Below are 19,295 nucleotides of genomic sequence, written 5' to 3' on the forward strand. Positions count from 1 at the left end.
GTTGTAGGCATTCAGGGGGTCGTTCAGCCTGACTGCCTGCCTCTCTTCCGCGCCTACATCCGGGCCAGGGTGTCCCTGGAGATGGAGCACACGGTGTCCACCGGTACGCTCGTGGCCTTCCGCGAGAGGTGGGCGCCGGAGGGACTGGAGTGCATCGTCACCCCCGGCAACCAAACTTTAATTTGATTTTATATGTTTTAAAGTTTAATTTGTTTTAATTGCTGGTTTTAGTGCCCCCCTCCCCTTTTATAGGGGGTACTTGTAAATTATGGTTTTAGTGTCCAGAAAAAAAAACACACAAAAAAACCCTACAAAAAATACAACACAAAAAAAAAGGCCTGGAAAAATGTTTGAAGTGTCCCCCAGATCGGGGGGCACTTGATTTACTGTTTATTTTGTCTCCTAAAAAGAGTTGTAGGCATTCAGGCTTCAGTATTTAGTGTGGCAAGTTCCTTTGTTTCTTTATTTTGTTTGTGAAAGTTGTTTCAGAGATTTGAGCATAACAATTGATGTGTAACGGACAATAAATGGGGTTCAATTGTGGGGGTTCTAGCCAGGGATGGAGTAGGAGAAGGGTTGGACCCAGGGTTAATTGGGTGTGGGAGGTTGGGAACACGACAGGATTGTAATCTGCAATCAAAAAAAAACAAAAAACAAAAAAAAGGGCATTTGAAAAGTAACTGTTTATTTTGTCCCCCAAGAGTTGTAATCTGCAATCAAGAACATAGGAACAGGAGTAGGCCATTCAGCCCCTTGAGTCTGTTCCACCATTCAGTTAGATCGTGGCTGATCTGTATCTTAACTCTATTTACCTGCCTTGGTTCCATAACCCTTAATACCCTTGCCGAACAAAAATCTACCAATCTCAGCGTTGAGATTTTCAATTGCCCTAGCCTCAAAACAGCTTTTTGTGGAAGTGAGTTCCAGATTTCCATTACCCTTTGTCTGAAGAAGTGCTTTCTGACATCATCCCTGTATAATCTAGCTCTAATTTTAAGGTTATAACACCTTGTTCTGGACTCTCCCACCAGAGGAAATAGTTTCTATCTATCTGCTCTATCAAATCCTTTAATTATCTTAAACATTTCCATTAGATCACCCCTGAATTTTCTATATTTAAGGGACTAGAAGGAAGAACTTTTGGGTCACTGGATTTTAGCAACACTCATGGAAGTAAGACTGTGACATGGGAATAGTGCTACAATGACACAGCACAGAAGGAGGCCATTCAGCTCATTGTGTTTGTGCTGGTTCTCTGAAAGATCTATCCAATTAGTCCCACTGCCCTGCTCATTCCCCATAGCTCTGCAAATTTTTCTGCTTCAAGTATTTATCCAATTCCATTTTGAAAGTAATTATTGAATCTGCTTCCACCAGTCTTCCAGGCATTGCATTCAAATTCATCATAACTCACTGCCTAAAAAAAATTCTCCTCACCTCGCCTCTCATTCTTTTGCCAATTACCTTAAATCTGTGCCATCCGGTTACACCTTTCTGCCACTGGAACAGCTCCTTAGTTACTCCATCAACACCCTTCAAGACTTTGAACACCTCTATCAAATCTCCCCTTAGCCTTCTCTGCTCTAAGAAGAAAAGCACCAGTTTCTCTAATCTCTCCTCCTCCATCGCTGGTTCCATTCCAGGAAATCTCCTCTGCACCCTCTCTAAGACCCGGACATACTTCTTAAAGTGTGGTGCCCTGAATTGGCCACAATACTCCAGCTGAGGCCTAACCAGTGTTTTGTGTGTGAGGTGGGTGTGAGACCCGAAAGCACTGAGGGAAAGGAGGCGAATACCTGAGAATATTTGGGAGGTTGTTGAGAACACGCGAGAAGGATGCTAAAAGTTGGGTGGAGTCTGGAGGTAGTTTGTGAAAACTGGAGTCATTGTGATGTGTGGGCAGTCAGGAAAAGGGGCGAGGATAAGTGTGGGCTCAGAGTGTGGGCCAATGAAGTATTAGCAACATTGGGAACTGGGATCAGTATGGACAGCTGAGATGTGGGCCACGATTTCTCCACAGGCGGCGACATCGGAGCAGCCGGGGTCGAAGGAGAGTGCAAAACGCGCTCCCAGCTGCATCCTGCACTCTATCCCGAATCTTCCGTTGATTGGGCTTGTTAACCCCGCCCTGTGGGCTTCCCGGCTAATTAAGAGGAAGCCAGTCTGATAACGTCATTTGATGACGTCTCATTAGCCAGTTTTCTTAAAGGGAGCATGCCCACAATGGTTTGATAGTTCTTCTGTCAGTGTCCTGCAGCATTGAGGTGCTGCAAACACTGACAATCACTGCACAAAGGGGCACGGCTGCATCCAGGCTCTCCCATGACTCCCTCTTACTGCAAAGCCACACTCAACCTTATCCTGCTGTGCATCTCCATACTCTGCCTTCCCTACTCCTAGGGGCCCCAACCTGCGAGAAACCATCAGCGGCAGGTCGGGGCCCTAAAAGTAGAGGCAAGCAGCCCACGGAGCAGCGTGGAGGCCACTACAAGGTACAGCTGGTGCAGGAGGCTAACGGCAGCGAAGAGTGACATCAGCAAGGTTCAGGTCAGTGATTGGAGCATGGGCAGATGCAGCAGGACCGGCAAGATCAGGGCGAAAGAGCTGTGAGAGACTGGAGGGATGTGCTTGGGGCCTAGGGGAGGCGTGAGTTCGGGGCCAGGGTCCCAGGGGCAGCACAGACCAGCCCACACTGCGATATGTGTGCGCGCTAGGTCCGTGCAGCAGAGCAGGTCTCCAGTTGTCTTGGTTAATCCTTGCCACTGGACCAAGACCTAACTCTGTCAAGCTCATGTGGTGGCTGATGTGCAACAGCCACCACACGTTAAAAAATCCACACATAGGCATCTTCCACCCTTGAGGATGTAGTTTGGGTTCTTCATTTGAAACACCTGTGAACTCATCCATTTTTTGGGCGTGAAAACAGATCATCCTCGTTTCGAGGGACTGCCTATGATGATGATGAAATCCTTACTCACACCAACTTACTTTGCACCTCCACCCATCCCTCTCTCTCTATCTACATTATCAGTTCCCCATTTCATTATCCACCCCTCACCCTCATCCTTGTCCAATCGTACCAACTAACAGCACGGAAGGGTAGGCACTTTAGCCAATGTTCATGTATAATTAATGTTGATATGTTATCAAATATTGAAATCTTTATTTTCAGCACTTTGCGTTCTTGGACAGATTTGTGGACACCTTTGGAAGTGGTTTAGTGAGTTGTAGTGAATGGTGAGACATAAGGGTACCCCCCACACTGTTGATGAGTGTGAAAGGAATAGGTTGGACATTGCAGGGATGCTTTATGGAGCTGGTGTGGGGAGGTGCCAACCTGATACATCATGTGGCAGTCAGGGTGTACAGCGTGAAGTGAAGTAAATGTGGTTGTGGTGAGGCCATCCCTCTCCTCCCGGGCAACAACGTGGTCGGGTGCTGATGGCCTGTGTCTTATGCAGCATCAGATGATTGCGGAGAAGGTTGGTGTTACTGTTGGTGATGCTGGTGTGTTTAGCGATATTGGTGTTGGGGCTGATCGCGGTGGGATTTTAAGGACCAAGATGAGATTTTTTCAAGGGCATCGATGCTGCTGGAATAGATGGCAAGTGAGGTTGAGATGACAGAAGTGATCTGTCAATGGTGAGAGAGATTGCTCCAAGGAGGTGACAGTGAATAGAGAGTTCGCTGCAAACACTTCCAAATTGCATACAGCTCAAAAGTCTCTTCCAAAGCATGAAGGCTTCAGCTTCTGACATTGGAAAGTGAATAGCTGTGAAATGGTAGCTTATATACCACTTCTGCAGCTGTCAACTTGCCAAAGTAATGGAGAACCACTGAGAACCCAACTCCACTTACCTGGCATGAAACCCGAGGCATGGAAAACCCATCAAAAGGTTGGTAAAATTGCTTTTAACTATCATTTAATGATGTTAATTACCTGTCCCACTGCTGGCTGTCGGGTCTGCACACAGATCTGACAGCTGAGAAACTCACACAGAGACGGGTTCAGAGTGGGATCCCGACCCGTTGTCAATCAGGGCCCATCTCCAAACCCGCACTCTCAGGGCTGAGAAGATTCTGGCGGTGGTATGGGAGGATTGGGTGTGGAAGTACTATGAATGGCTGCATTGGAGGAGGTATACTGGACTGGATTGGAACATTTGGGGTCAGGAGTTGGGAGCATTAAGCAGGAGATTGCACAGGGGATCTAGGAGCACTTTGGTCACGGGCCTCTCCAATAAAGCATTGTCCCATGAAATTAGAACTTTGTACAGGCAACTCTGAGTAAAAATAAGCATTTCATTCTGAATTGGTTTTAAGTTTTTTTTATTAGTTTGTTTGTCATTTTGGAAATGTTTGTTTTCCTGGCAAATTTTGAGTTAGGTGAAAAATTCAAGCTGACAGTTCAAAACAACCTCCCCAAAATTATTTTAATGATCTGATTGGTTGGTCGCTGCTACTTGCCAGTTTGAGATTGCTGGTTGGAAAAGAAAACGGAGTGATTTGATTGCTCAGTTTTCTCTTGCTTGCTTATTGGTAGTTCATAGCATAATCAAATTGCTTTGGATTTGTTCATTCGGAGGCACATTTCTGCCCAATGTGCATGTGTCAGTCTGAAGTGTGCCATTTACAGTGGACACCTCAAAGCGTTGGAGAAGTACCACCAGCGCTGCCTCCGCAAGATCCTGCAAATCCACTGGGAGGATAGACGCTCACAACGTCAGTGTTCTCATTCAGGCCAACATCCCCAGCATCGAAGCACTGACCACACTCGACCAGCTCCGTTGGGCGGGCCACATTGTCCGCATGCCCGATATGAGACTCCCAAAGCAAGCGCTCTACTCCGAGCTCCGACACGGCAAGCTAGCCCCAGGGTGGGCAGAGGAAACGTCTCAAGGACACCCTCAAAGCCTCCTTGATAAAGTGCAACATCCCCTCCGGCACCCGGGAGTCCCTGGCCCAAGACTGCCCTAGGTGGAGGAAGAGCATCCGGGAGGGCGCTGAGCACCTCGAGTCTCGTCGCCGAGGGCATGCATAAACCAAGCCTAGACAGCGGAAGGAGCGTGCGGCAAACCAGACTCCCCACCCACCCTTTCCTCCAGCAACTGTCTGTCCCACCTGTGACAGAGACTTTAATTCCTGTACTGGACTGTACCGTCACCTGAGAACTCACTTTTAGAGTGGAAGCAAGTCTTCCTCGATTTCGAGGGACTGTCTATGATGATGACTTTTAATTGTGACGAAATGCAAGGTGTGGCACGATGAGCGTGTTCCAGACGTAAGACTTATAGTTATATAAATATGTGTATCTTTGACAGTGCTTTTTCTATTTCTTAAAAATATAACAAATTGAATTTTCCTAAAGGCATTTAAAAATCCTTTCCTATCTCTGAGCGCAGCTCTGAAAATTAAAACATTGCAAAAATTGCTGTGTTCAAATGACGCAACAACAATTACCATAGTCCTTGAGGGATCAGAGCTGAAAGCAACATAAAGAAGGAATGACAAAGGAAGCTCGGAGGCCAAAAGCCAAACGTCCTCTGTTTATATCATTGGGGCACTGCACAAATGGAGATGCAGTGATTATCAAGCCGACGCTACTGTACCACAATTGCAAACTATATTTTCAAAGATGACTTATTTTACAATGGTCTCCTCTCCTGTGCTTGGGGAGAGAAAGTATCTGCTTCGGGAAAATACAGTGGCTCTATTTCTTGCAGTCAAGCTTTCTTACCATCTAGTCTCCAGGTTATATGCCATAAACGTATTGTAAGTCCTGAAAAAGCAATGAGCAGTAAATCTACTGATCCATTCAGATGCTTTCATTTTGGCCCATAAAATTTGACGTGTTGAAGTACTGTACTGCGCACTCTTCATTTCGCACATTTTGAAAAAAAATATAGATGCCAAATATTCTGGAGGTTACTTGGCACAGTGAAGACAGTTTAAAAATGGTTACAATCATTTTGAGTGACTCACAATGAATTTCTGTTACAGCACGACCTGCCCCTGTATGTTTATGCCTGTGTTAGTAATGGATGTTGCCATTACACATGCCCGGCTGGTTCAGTACTGACAGCATCTGTGGCTTTTTAGGCCCCGATTTTCACCGGGTGCCATTTATTGGCAGGTGAGGTTTTGATTTCAGTTGAGAGCTCACCTGCTCGAGACAATTAAAAAGAGGCCCGGGGTATTTTAACTTCCGGGCTTCATTTAAATGCTGCAGACCGGTCGTGCGGCCTGGAGAGTGCGAAGGTGGGCCTGAAGATTCTTGTAGCGCTCCCTGACCCCACAAAAAAATCATTTCGAAACATTGCCTGCCATGTTTCCAGAACGGCCTCCAGCAACAATCGAGTCGGTCGGGCCTCAGTTTGTCAGTGGCCAAGTTAGGTTTGAAAAGCTCTTGTGTGTCAGTCACCCCACTCTTCAGTGTGACTGGAGCAGTCGGCAGGCGGGAATTACCCCCAGAGTTTCGGGTGTTATCCTGGCTTCTGTCCAAGCATGATTGATTTGGTGCACAGACCACATACACAGGCAGTGACCCTGGCACATTCCTGACACTGTCGACTGGCCTTGATCATATTTGAGCTTTCCCGTCCAAAAGCCGGTCTTGCAGCAGACACTGAGCTACAAATTTTTTTAAAAGCACCATCTAAAAAGATATTTCACGTCAACCAAAATAGAGCCGGTGGACAATATTTAACTCTTATTCAGATCTGCTACATTATTCTTAATATCAGTTTAAGTTAAAAAATTTTATTTTTACTGTTCTGTCTCAAAGACAGCATTTCAGTGACACCAGAGATCATACTGAGAGAATGCTGGAACATTCCATGTAGCTAATAGAAAATCCCAATAATTTGTTTTCTGATCAGCAAAGAAAAGTGCAGCACTATGGCCCCAAGTTTCCACACGCCTGTTTTTCGCGGTATTCTCAAGCTCCTTGGAGCTCGATGTCTGCTTGGCGCGGCGCACAGGGGGCGGAGCCTACCACTCGTGCCGATTTTGTAAGTAGGAGGGGGCGGGTACAATTTAAATGAGGCTTCTTGGTGCCGGCAACCCTGCGCGTGCGCGTTGGAGCGTTCGCGCACGCGCAGTCTGAAGTAAACATTGGCACTCGGCCATTTTTAAAAGTGCTGCAGAAAAAGTGAAGATTTGTTTATTGGACCCCTGCAAAGGCTTGCATTTTAATTTTCTTGATATTTCTGTGTGTGAGGGAGTGCTTTTAGCAGCACTGCTGAATAAATCACCTGCTGAAATCAGTGAGTTCAGCTTTTCACTGCTAAACTTGCAGAACCGGTGCCTGCAAATTAAGGACTGTGTGTTTGAAGAAATAAAAGTGCCAATTCAACTTTGCAATGGATCAACGTCCACCAAGAACAAAGAATTTCTTGCATGAGGAAGCAAACCATTGCATAATATGTGGTGCACCCATTCTGCAAATTTAAATATAAAGATGTCGATGTGGCTGCCTCTCCCTGTCCAAATGGCCTCAGTCAGTCCCCCTCACAGCTCGAAGGCTGCTGCTGCTCCCGACCAGCCACTGACGCCGCTGCAATCCCATGGCCGAATGGCCTCAAGTCCGTCCGGGTGCTGCATCTTCGCGGGGAATGAAGGCCTGCCTCAAGCACCAAGGCTGCTTGCTGCCTGCCCCCGAGACCGATGCCACACCGCTGCCTGAAAGGCCTGCCTGAAGCACTTTCACACAGGTAGGAACATGGTTTATTTAATCTTTTCTTTGCTTATAAATTTTTATTCAGGTTGGATTTATTTGTATAATATTTGTATAAGTATAACTAAGGATTTATTGTAGAATTTAATGACTTCCCTTCCCCCCCCCCACCTCGTTCCTGATGCCTAATTTGTAACCTGCGCCTGATTTTTTAAAGTGTAGATAAGGTTTTTTCAAGCATACAAAAATCTTCACTTGCTCCATTCTAAGTTAGTTTGGAGTACGTTTTCACTGTGGAAACTTTCAAATCAGGCATCAGTGGCCGGACACGCCCCCTTTTGAAAAAAATTCAGTTCCAAAGTGAAACTGTTCTACCTGACTAGAACTGCAGAAAACTAAATGTGGAGAATTCAGATTTCTAAGATACTCCGTTCTCCACCAGTTGCTCCTAAAAATCAGGAGCAAATCATGTGGAAACTTGGGGCCAATATTTCTATAGCCATGTGTGTCACTATTACAGTGCAATCTCAGGCCTGTGTTTTTGCATTCAGGTATAAATTATTCTTAGTCAGGCCCTCGGGCCTTCTTTACTTGACACTGAAATGCTGGCAGCTGTATCGCATAGAGGATAGCAGATGAGTGAGATATCAATTTTTACTTAACTTCTCAGAAAGACTGCATAATTCACGAGTGCCACAGGTCTAATTGAGTTATACAGGCAAAATAAAATCGCTATCTCACTTCTTTCTTCCATTATACTGTTTACTGTATGAGTGAGAACCCTAATTAGCAATAAATATTTCTTTTTTTCCTCAACTCAATTGCCGGCTGCCTTCTGAAGTCTTCCCAAGTGCCTCTGCTTCTTGTACTTGAGCCCAGACAGGAAGTGTTGTTGGGCTGTTTGATTGTGGCGTGCAGCACTGCTGAATTTGATCATCTCTGCGCCTGGCGCCCATACCTGTGCACTTTCCAGCCAAGGGTAACTGGATAGTGATTGAAAGAAATTGTGGCCAACTCTGGTTCCCCAACCATCATCCTAACTGAGATCTGCTTCAGGAGCATAGATTGGTGATTGAATTTAGGATCTGTACGGGTTCAATGGTGCATTTGACAATTATATTATTTAACACCCGTACAAAACAAAAAAAAAAGCGAAGTGGATAACAAAACGAACATTTTCAAGGATACGAGGAAAGAACAGGTGAATGAAATTACCTGGATTGCTCTTTCAGAGAGCCAACGCAGGCACGATGGGCTGAATGACCTCCTTCCGTACTGTAAAGAGCTAACAAACTCTCTGACAGTCCAAAATCTAATTTCCCAAAGATTGAGCTCTACACCTATCACAGGCTTCAACATCAAAAAAGTAGGGAAGAAATCCAATATTCCACTTACCTGGCATTGACTCAAGGCAAAATGACTAGCTTCTGCATTTTTTGTTGAGTGAGTATAAGAAAGAGTGTGTTGGAGTGTACAGTTTGGCCTAACTTGCTCAATCTCTCTGATAGTCATTTGTGGATCTTGTCAGCTCTGCTGTGGTTTGGGATTGACTAACATTAAGACATCTGCCTACAAATTCTGCTTTGTCACATTCAACGTTAGAGACTGGCTGATACTCCCTCTCATGGGTGCAGTGTGACATAGATGTGTGTACTTTGAAAGCTTCAAACTACACTTAGTCCCAAGAGAGCAGGATTTTGATTGTTTTGCTTGTGGACATTTGCAGTTCGTGTGTGTGGAATACCATTGTCACACAAACAAAAAGACAACACAAAGACGTTCAGAGTAGAGCATCCAAATATGTTCCAATTGGTTAAGCATGTACTGCACACAAGGGGGAAAACAGCAATTTTCTAAATGTGCAGGGTAGCACATGGATTTGCAAATCATTTTTCACATGGGAGATGAATGATCCATCCATACATCAATTATTATATCTAATGATAATATTTTTCCACTGTGCTTTATTGGTTGTCCCTTGTTTTTGTCACAGATTTTCTTTAATTCTTTCATTGCTGGAACTTTATACTGAAGCAGACTTGTAACGTTCACCTCAATGTTGCAGATAATCTGATTTGTTGCTTTGTTTTTGATATTATTTTCTATTTCCCATCTCCTTACACCGTGATCAATAGAGTCTTAAAGCAAAACCAACCCCCTTTGTGTTATTGAGGTCAGTGTGAAAATACTTGGAATAGGTGTACAGAAAGTAAAGATTAAATCACCTATGGGAGTTTAATTCACTGTGTGTGCATTCCTGTTTGCGCTATTTTAGCACATTTAAAAAGAAACGGATCGACTGATTTTAAAAAATGCAGAAAGGAATTTAAAGCCAATGTGTTAATAACTGTGCTAAAGTTAACAAGCAGAGAGACTTGAATTCTTATAATTTGTTTTATTTATTATACAGTTTGCCTATTTAATTTGGCTCCCCTCTTTCCTGCATGCAGGCAGCATATTCCCTTGGATTTTTTGAAGGCTACACTATCCCTAATGGTAAAATTAGAAACAATGAGGGGATGCATTTATGATTTCACTACTTATACTAAACAGAGGGAATCATCCCCAGGTGCAGGAGAAGCTGAGTGCAAGTGTGAATTTCCCCCGGGATAACCACACCAGTTCTTGTATGGGTTTGAGGTGTTTCCCCCTTACACAATGCAATGTAATGGAAATTTTCTGAAAACCATCTCTGTTTGACCCTTATGAATATTTAATCACTTGCTTGAGTTCCCTGTGGAATTGGTGGCATGAAACAGTCTAATATATTCTTGGAAGGGAAGAGGTAGGTAGGGGGTTGGCATCCCCACTGCCAGTTTGGCCTGTTAAAAGTTAAAGGCAGTTTCACTGTTTTATACTTTTAATCATTAAACATGCTAATGTTTGATTTGCCTTTAACTGCAGGCTGTTGGCGCTTGGCTTGCCCTGCCTCAGACTCCGTATCAACAACATTTTTCCTTATAGATGATACACGTACCTCGTATATATCTCATCAGTGTTCTCAATCAGGCCAACATCCTCAGTATCGAAGCACTGACCACACTTGACCAGCTCCGTTGGGCGGGCCACATTGTTCACATGCCCGACACAAGACTCTCAAAGCAAGCGCTCTACTCGGAACTCCTACACGGTAAGCGAGCCCCAGGTGGGCAGAGGAAACGTTTCAAGGACACCCTCAAAGCCTCCTTGATAAAATGCAACATCCCCACCGACACCTGGGAGTCTCTGGCCAAAGACCACCCTAAGTGAAGGAAGAGCATCCGGGAGGATGCTGAGCACATCGAGTCTCGTCGCCGCGAGCATGCAGAAAACAAGCGCAGGCAGCGGAAGGAGCATGTGGCAAACCAGACTCCCCACCTACCCTTTCCTCCACGACTGTCTGTCCCACCTGTGACAGAGACTATAGTTCCCATATTGGACTGTTCAGTCACCTGAGAACTCACTTTTAGAGTGGAAGCAATTCTTCCTCGATTTTGAGGGTCAGCCTATGATGATGATATTCCATCGTAACTCCCTTGAAGTTCATAAAATTTGCGAATGTAAATTAAAAGCTGAAGGATGTCTTTAAGAAATGTGGAAAGCTGTCTTGAGTCTCAGAGGTAAGGCTTCTGTCTCTGGCCCATACAGACTAGGCCTAATTATTGGCCCCTGGTATGTGTTGAACTGTGTTGAAGGCAGGGTGATCCTGAAGCAGACCTGGATTAGAGCAGGAGAATCATCCAGGAAACTTCCATTTTGGGACTGTATGTGTGTGAACATTGGTTAGGGGAGGGATGTCTAGCCAGCACTTGCTTTCATGGCTCAAATATGAGTAATGGCCTAATGGATGAGGTGCTGGATGGGGCCCGATGCCTGTGAAATCGTACTCCACGGAGGGAAGTCAATACCTTCAGGAAAGGAAAGGAGGACAGAAAATTGGATAATAAAAGCAAAAAAAAAGAAGCATGGTAAAGAAATGAGAAAAAAATACAGAATTTCCCAGGGGCCTTACCAGTGACTGGGTAAATGAAAGGAATGTCTGCTATTTATTATCTTCTTATTTGCTGCACAGACACTGCTGGTAGACAGTGCGTGCCTAAGTGAGGAAGATTGGAGTATAATGAAGGAACCACTTTCACACAACACTTTGTTGGGAAAAGACAGCACCGTGCTTTGAAATAAATGTACCCCTCTGTTTAGGTAGGCATTAACAATTGGATTTCTGAGTTCTTTAAACATCAGAAATTCATGGCGGATAAATTTGTAGATTTTGTATAACGATGCCTCTTTCTGAACTGTTCGTAAGAACTGAAGCAGTGCTGAACTGAAAGTGGTTAGAACATAGAGTGAGCCAAGCATTTACAAAGTCTGGTGACACAAGCCCAGAATGTATTGCACTCATTGAAAGATCCAAGAGTCTGTGCCAATTGGGATCAGCTGTGCTTTTCTAGTTATTAATGCCTGTCAAGTTTGATATCCTTAGTTTGCACCATCATTCAAGTTCATGTTCGTCTTATCATGCACACAATTTGCAACTGAACATATATCTCCTGTCTCTACTTTTTTTGTAAACTTTCGGCAACAATAGCGCTGATTGGCAATTTAAATGTAAGCAGAATGCAGTCAGTAGTAGCCTTTCTGACAATGTGTAACTCAATCTACCAAGATAAACATTTTTCAGTTCATCTGGAAATTATTGCCACTGTAAGAGTATTGTATATACATTATGCACAATTTTGTTACATGGTTTACATGGCTGAGTGTCTGGAAATGATAGCTCTGTGTCGTCTAAATCTTCACAGTCTCCTGATTGTGGGGATGTGTAACGAAAGACACCCTCTACACTGGCATTGAGACAATCAGTGGCAGACCAGATCAAGGTCTTAACGTTATACTGTGTGAATATTGGTGTTCAAATGATTAATGCATTCATATGAAATTCCTTTGTTTACCGCTTTAATGGAGTTGCTAACCAGTTTACTTTCAATGGGTTAATGCCTCCACTAAACTAAGGCATAAAAGTTAAACATTCCTATGCTAATATATGCACAGCATAATTTCAAGGCCCAAACCTGGGTGCATTGGATATAAGAACATAAGAACATAAGAAGCAGGAGCAGGAGTAGGCCATACAGCCCCTCGAGCCTGCTCTGCCATTTAATACGATCATGGCTGATCCGATCATGGACTCAGGTCCACTTCATTGCCCGCTACCCATAACCCCTTATTCTCTTATCGGTTAAGAAACTGTCTATCTCTCTTAAATTTATTCAATGACCCAGCTTCCACAGCTCTCTGAGACAGCGGATTCCACAGATTTACAACCCTCTGAGAGAAGAAATTCCTCCTCGTCTCAGTTTTAAATGGGGGCCCCTTATTCTAAGATTCTGCCCCCTAGTTCTAGTCTCCCTCATCGGTGGAAACATCCTCTCTGCATCCACCTTGTCAAGCCCCCTCATAATCTTATACGCTTCGATAAGATCGCCTCTCATTCTTCTGAATTCCAATGAGTAGAGGCCCAAACTACTCAACCTTTCCTCATAAGTCAACCCCCTCATCTCCAGAATCAACCTAGTGAACTTTCTCTGAATTGCCTTCAAAGCAAGTATATCTTTTCGTAAATATGGAAACCAAAACTGTACACAGTATTCCAGGTGTGGCCTCACCAATACCCTGTATAACTATAGCAAGACTTCCCTGCTTTTATGCTCCATCCCCTTTGCAATAAAGGCCAAGATTCCATTGGCCTTCCTGATCAATTGCTGTACCAGCATACTAACCTTTTGTGTTTCATGCACAAGTACCCCCAGGTCCCACTGTACTGCAGCACTTTGCAATTTTCTCCATTTAAATAATAACTTGCTCTTCGATTTTTTTCTGCCAAAGTGCATAACCTCACACTTTCCAACATTATACTCCATCTGCCAAATTTTTGCCCACTCACTTAGCCTGTCCATGTCCTTTTGCAGATTTTTTGTGTCCTCCTCACACATTGCTTTTCCTTTCATCTTTGTATCGTCAGCAAACTTGGCTACGTTACACTCGGTCCCTTCTTCCACATCATTAATATAGATTGTAAATAGTTGGGGTCCCAGCACTGATCCCTGCGGCATCCCACTAGTTACTGATTGCCAACCCGAGAATGAACCATTTATCCTGACTCTCTGTTTTCTGTTCGTTAGCCAATCCTCTATCCATGCATAATATATTATCCCCAACCCCGTGAACTTTTATCTTGTGCAGTAACCTTTTATGGTGGCACCTTGTCAAATGTCTTCTGGAAGTCGAAATACACCACATCCGCTGGTTCCCCTTTATCCACGCTATCGATACATCCTCAAAGAATTCCAGCAAATTTGTCAAACATGACTTCCCTTTCATAAATCCATGCTGACTCTGCCTGACTGAATTATGTTTTTCCAAATGTCCTGCTACTGCTTCTTTAATAATGGACTCCAACATTTTCCCAACCACAGATGTTAGGCTAACTGGTCTATAGTTTCCTGCTTTTTGTCTGCCTCCTTTTTTAAATAGGGGCGTTACATTTGCAGTTTTCCAATTTGCTGGGACCTCCCCAAAGTCCAGGGAATTTTGGTAAATTACAACAAATGAATCCCCTATCGCTGCCGTTACTTCTCTTAAGACCCTAGGATGCAAGCCATCAGGTCCAGGGGATTAATCTGCCTTTAGTCCCATTATCTTACTGAGTACCACCTCCTTAGTGATTGTGATTGCGTTAAGTTCCTCCCCCCCTATAGCCCCTTGACTATCCATTGTTGGGATATTTTTAGTGTCCTCTACCATAAAGACTGATACAACATATTTGTTCAGAATTTCTGCCATCTCCATGTTCCCCATTATTAATTCCCTGGTCTGGTCCTCTAAGGGACCAACATTTACTTTAGTCACTCTTTTCCTTTTATATACCTATAGAAACTCTTGCTATCTGTTTATATGTTTCGTGTTAGTTTACTTTCATAGTCTATCTTCCCTTTCTTAATAATTTTTTTAGTCATTCTTTGCTGGAATACTATATCTTGAATACTATATCCACATTTTTATCCACCTTAAAGCTCCTCTTCTGAATGTGATGATTCACTGTGGGGGACCGTTCCACAGGTAATGACAGCCCACCAGTGCTTCACCTTGAATGGCTGTCCATCACATCTGAGCAAAGAAAGTGAGTGTTGGCTGGCTGACCATGGGGAGCATCACAGCAAAGTCCTGTCCTGTCCACATGGTACTGAACCATCAGGGGAGGGAGGTACCTTTTTTTGCCCAACCCCTTGTGAAGGTGATAGTGAATCGACAGACTGTTTCACATCTCTCCTAATTTTCATCTTCATTGACTTCAAGGGAAATAAAGATCGGCAGAGATACAAATCTGCACCCCCTCTGCCACCACCCCTAAATAATTCCCTTTTTTTGCCTGCCCACTTCTGAAGGTGGTGATTCGTGCTGCAATATAGTTCCTTGGGCATTGGTGGCCCTCTGGTGCATCCTCCAAGGGGACAATCTTCATTGTGAGTTGACAACAAATGTCAGCAGGCTATCTGACTATGGTGCATTACAGATGGGCCCGATCGTCCCCTGCCCACACAAACAAAATAGTCAAAAAGAGACACTGCATATGATAGCAGTTAAGCATGGTATCTCTAGCTGATTTTTCCCTCCTCCTCTTTAGCCCAATGACTCTGTGACTCAAGGCTACCATGGCTGAGGTCAGCTAACTCAGCACAGACCAGGAATCAGACATGGAATCTTCCTATTCCGTATTGATCAGTACTACACATCATGGTGTACTTATTTATCTCAACCCATTGGGAGAAGTTCTTTATGCTGATTTTAGCTGTTTTCATTTTCTTGAGCAGGGTAGGAAAGGGTGGTCTTCAAACTCCTGGAGATAAAGCTTGACTTTGTGCAATAGTGTAAAACAGGTGATAGTGAATCGACAGTCTGTTTCACATCTCTCCTGATTTTCATCTGTATTGACTTCAAGGGAAATTAAAATCGGCAGAGATGCAAAACAGGCTGCCTATTCACTATCACCCACTTTACTCTATCGTACAAAGTCAAGATTTACCCCTGCTGGTGTTGTCCCTATCAACTTGCCCCAGATACATTGGCAAAACAACAATGGAAGTGGCATAACATTTTGAAGCATTCACTTGTTTGTCCCTGTACGAGATCTCTGTGCTCCTTCAATTCAGGCCTCTGGCATATAACCAGTTTCTTTCACCCCACCATTGGCAGCCGTGCCTTCAGCTGCCTAGGTCTCAAGCTCTGGAATTCCCTCCCTAAACCTCTCTGCCTCTCTCTTCTCCTTTAAGTCGCTCCTCAAAACCTACCATTTTTTTGACACTCCTGTGAAGGGCCACGGGACATTGGGCCCAAGTTTCGAACTGCGCCTAGAACGGCGCAGTCCCGACCTGGATGCCCGTTTTTCGCGCCACAAAGTGCGCCTGAAAAAAACGCCCGTATTCTCCACCTCCCTGCAGGTCCTCTGGCCATCGGCGCAGCGCAGCAGGAGCTGTAGGGGGCAGAGCCAGGTCCCTGCGCCGAAAACAGTGCCGGGACCTCTGCACATGCGCGCTACAGTGGGCACGCAAGTGCAGTAGCTCCAGGCGCCCGAAACTGTATGGGAGGGGCCCGAAGCACGCAGCCCCTAGCCCTGGCCCAATGGCCTCACTGGGGCTGCGTGAATAAGGCTGCCTCCCACGCCCAGCTCCTGCTTCCTCCCGACCCGACTCGACTTCCGCATCCCACCTCCGGACCGGACCCGAAACCCGCTCCCCCCCCACCACTACCGGACCGGACCCGACACCCGCTCCCCCCCCACCCCCGCCCCCGGACCGGACACGACACATGCTCCCTCCCCCCCGCCTCCGGACTGGATCCGACCTGACCTCCCTCCCCCCGACCTGACCTCCCTCTCCCTCCCTCCCCCTGATCCGAACCGAACCGACCTCCCTCCCACCACCCCCCCGACCCGACCCAACGCCATCTACCTGTAAATCCTGTGCTGGGGACGGGCCCTGCCCGAAGTCTCGGGCCTGGCCCATTCAGCCTCCTTCCCCCCACCTACCCCAATCTCCTTTCCCCCCCCAATCTCCTTCTCCCCCCCAATCTCCTTTCCCCCCCAATCTCCTTCTCTCCCCCCAATCTCCTTCTCCCCCACCCCAATCTCTTTCTCCCCCACCGCAATCTCCTCCCCCCCCAATCTCCTTCTCCCCCCAGTCTCCTACCCCCCCATCTCCTTCCCCCCCGCCATCTCCTTTCCCCATCTCCTTTCCCCCCATCTCCTTTCTCCCCTTCTCCCCCACTCCCCCTTCTCCCCCACTCCCCCTTCTCCCCCCTCCCCCTTCTCCCCATCCCTCCCCCTTCTCCCCCATCCCTCCCCCTTCTCCCCATCCCTCCCCCTTCTTCCCCTTCCCTCCCCCTTCTCCCCTTCCCTCCCCCTTCCCTCCCTCTGCTCCCCCCCTCTCTCCCTCTACCCCCCTCCTCCCCCTCCCCTCGCTGTCAGAAACACAGACACTGACAGACAGAGAATGAGAGACACACAGACAGACAGAGAGATAGAGACACTGACAGAGACACACTGAGGGGTGCATCCCAGCATGCTGTTGGAGGGCTCCCGGTGCTGCAGTCGGTAAGTAGAAAATGTTTTATTTATTGATTTTTTTTAAATAAAATTATTTCTTATTAATTTTTTTTGATTGATTTATTGGTTGATTTATTGATGTATTTATCATTTATTATTGATGATGGCTCTTTATTTGTAAAACTGAAGTGTTTAATGTTTGTAAACTTCCCTTCAAACACCCCCCTCCACCATTCCCTACGCCTGATTTGTAACCTACGCCTGATTTTCTAAAGTGTAGACAAGGTTTTTTCGAGCATACAAAAATCTTCACTTACTCCATTCTAAGTTAGTTTGGAGTAAGTTTTCACTCACGAAACTTTGAAATCAGGCATAAGTGGCCGGACACGCCCCCTTTTGAAAAATAAATTCTGTTCCAAAGTGAAACTGTTCTAACTGACTAGAACTGGAGCAAACTAAATGACGAGAATTCCGATTTCTAAGATACTCCGTTCTACACCAGTTGCTCCTAAAAATCAGGAGCAAATCATGTTGAAACTTGGGGCCTTTATTACTACATTAAAGGTTCTATATGAATGCAAATTGTTATTGTTGTTATACCCAGGGCCCAGTAGATTTTCAACTTGCCACACAGGTGTAGGACGGATGTTATGAGTTGGCTGCTCGTTACGCAAACTCATTTCTGTTGGTTTCAAAATTCCATGTATTACCCTTCCTGGTCTAATCTGCGAAATAAAATTCTTCAGAAGCAGACTTTGGCTCATGCGACAGCCAGAATCTAGTCTAGCCGAAACTCTATAATGGTGACATTCCTCTTTTAATGAAAAAAAAAGGGAGGATACTTGTTTTTTCTCCATAATTAATGGCCTGCTTATTAAATTGCCTTCTCAGAAATTGCTCATGTCAAAGCTGCACATTCTGACAATTTTGATAACGGGTTGTTAATGTGAAAAAGAAAGGCATTCACCCATTAGATTCCTCCCCGCCCCAAATAAGCAATTCGTAAAAGGTGCTCAAATGTCACTACAGTGATGTGCAAACAATAAGACATAGGCTGGGCTTTTAAACAAGAGCATGGAGATGAATCATTTAAACATGTTTAACATGTGCATAATGCTCTCTGTGAGGGTAAGGGGAAGTACACATACCTGTCCACGCTTTATGCAGAGAATTGCACTTGCTAGGAAAGATATTGAGTGACAAACTAAGCAATCAAATTGTGTGGCAGCCCAAAGCTATATTTTGTTGCCGTATCTGGCACCAAAATATGCTTTAGACCAGCGGACAAAAGAAGAATATGTAACCATCAAATAAAACCGTGACTGATAAAGCCAAGGGTTTGGTTTTGTTCTCAACTACACTACACAAAACCCCTCACAATGCTGGAGGATTCATCGCTATTTGCTCAAGTGTTTTGCAGTAAATTGCTATTTTACTGTGTTTCTTTGTGATGCTGTTATTTCTTGTAATGTCATGAGGCTTTCATACTGAGCCCAATCCAGCGCAGTGTTGTCAGCTCCTCGCACTCTAATCTTGCTACATCTTTGCATTGTCATTTTAAACAAAAGTACACAGCCCCCACAATGTTTTCAGCCGCGAGCACAAAGCCGACTGTGTCTATAAAGCAAATCTTTCCCTTTTGGACCTTGTTTGCAGAAAGCTTAAAATGTCAGGTGGCAGAACAAGCATTTCAGCTGCTCTCTGTCGGCAGAAAGAGGAGAAGAAAAATAGAAGCACTTTGAGCCTTGGACAGGGCTTGTTGGTGGTAGGACACTGCGAATGAAGAAAAAGTGGGACTTTTTGGTTTATAAAGAAGACTTAACTTGCTTTCACTTGAGAAGAATCAGCTGAAGAATGACATCAGAAGAAAAGTAGCAAGATTTTGGACAAGGCCTCCTGAATAGGCCCTGATCTCCTTAAGCTTGTACTCTTCTCACTCTTTCTGAGAACAAATGAAATGTGAGAGAGAATGAGTCTGAAAACCATAATCCGCAGCCACTTTGCCCTGTGGTTATGCTTTGACTGACCTTTGATTTACAT

Source organism: Pristiophorus japonicus, chromosome 8 (genome assembly GCF_044704955.1).
Source record: "Pristiophorus japonicus isolate sPriJap1 chromosome 8, sPriJap1.hap1, whole genome shotgun sequence".
Taxonomy (NCBI): domain Eukaryota; kingdom Metazoa; phylum Chordata; class Chondrichthyes; family Pristiophoridae; genus Pristiophorus; species Pristiophorus japonicus.